The sequence below is a fragment of the Octodon degus genome, unplaced genomic scaffold (genome assembly GCF_000260255.1).
Source record: "Octodon degus isolate 3935 unplaced genomic scaffold, OctDeg1.0 scaffold00109, whole genome shotgun sequence".
In the NCBI taxonomy this organism is placed as follows: domain Eukaryota; kingdom Metazoa; phylum Chordata; class Mammalia; order Rodentia; family Octodontidae; genus Octodon; species Octodon degus.
In genome coordinates this window covers 3,931,579-3,932,857 of record NW_004524685.1, presented here as the reverse complement: position 1 = coordinate 3,932,857, position 1,279 = coordinate 3,931,579, and the positions used below count along the sequence as shown (strand labels likewise).

General features: G+C 39.9%; 1 protein-coding gene across 1 annotated transcript in view; it reads right to left on the bottom strand.

Moving 5' to 3' along the window:
• The window catches only part of Col24a1 (collagen type XXIV alpha 1 chain), a 403,759-nt gene that overhangs the window by 120,527 nt on the left and 281,953 nt on the right, over positions 1-1,279 (bottom strand). The window lies entirely within an intron of this gene.

Genomic DNA, 1,279 nt, shown 5'->3' with positions numbered 1-1,279 from the left:
TTGAAATCTGTCCCTCTTTTTTATTTTTTTAAAATTTTTCTCCCCAATCTTCTTTCATGGTGGTTTCCGCTTTAGTGGTAAACCTTTAGCTATTTTTACTTTTAAACACGCAATTTCTTACAACCACTTGCTATTTCCAGGCCTGGGGCTCTCACAATTGCTGGTGTATTGTTTTTGTCTTCCAGATAGTCATTCTTAGTTTTTCTGGTCCATGGATGACATTCTTTCCTACAACTATTAGAAATTAAAATCTTTGTTATCATTTCCTAGTATAAAGAGAAGTACAATCTTTTCATTTATGGTTCAGGCTTTGCCATCCATGTTCCAGTTTTTAAAAATTAAAAGCTATACATGCACAATAGGATGAATGGGTTTAGCGTAGTCCCATCCTTCAGAAGAAATTATTGTGTAAAATAATTTTTATTTTTAGTTCTCTAAGTTGTTAAACCTATAACTTGATACTTTTTGATGGGTCACCTTGTTACAAGTTTAGTCACTGTTACAGTTTGTGTCTAGTTGTCCCCCGAAAGCCTCATGCAGTGATGGGGAGGGGACTTCTAGAGTTTGAGACTAATGCATGATCTACTGGGATTATGGGTCTTAGTACTGCTGGGCTTATGGGTTTTAGTACTGCTGGGATTATGGGTCTTAGTACTGCTGGGATTATGGGTTTTAGTACTGCTGGGATTATGGGTGTGAGCCGGGGGCGGTAGCCTGAATGCAATGTAAAGGAGAGAGACTTGCTTTCTGTTGCCATTGTTGCTGCTACTCCTTCGTTTTGCTCTTGCTCTTTGCTGCTGCCAGAAAAGTATGCTCTCGGCCCTGTGCCACTTGGCCTTGGAGCCAGTCGAGTGTGGACGGAAACCTCCAGTGACTGGGAGCTCCATAAACCTTTCCTTCCTTCATTTTGGGAGTTGGGTATTTGTCCCAGCAACCAGAGAGGAGTAACTGCAACAGTCACTTTATTCTACTTTGCTTTTGTCAATATTTCCTTAATTTTAAAATAGTTGTTGTTTTCATTCTTCTGTTACCTTTATGTTTGGAATCCTGAAGCCGGATTGCCTGGGTTTTTACTCTGCCTCAGAGAATCTAGCACTTGATAGTTCATGCTAAGGTTAAAATTCTCTCTTGAGAGAGAATCTCAACTCTTTTTGTATTTCTTTCATATCAAAGCTGCTTTTAATCTCAAGGACCTCACTAGGCCCTACTTCTTTCTTCACTTGCAGCTCTTCTTGATCTCTCTCTCTCTCTCTCTCTCTCTCTCTCTCTCTCTCTCTCT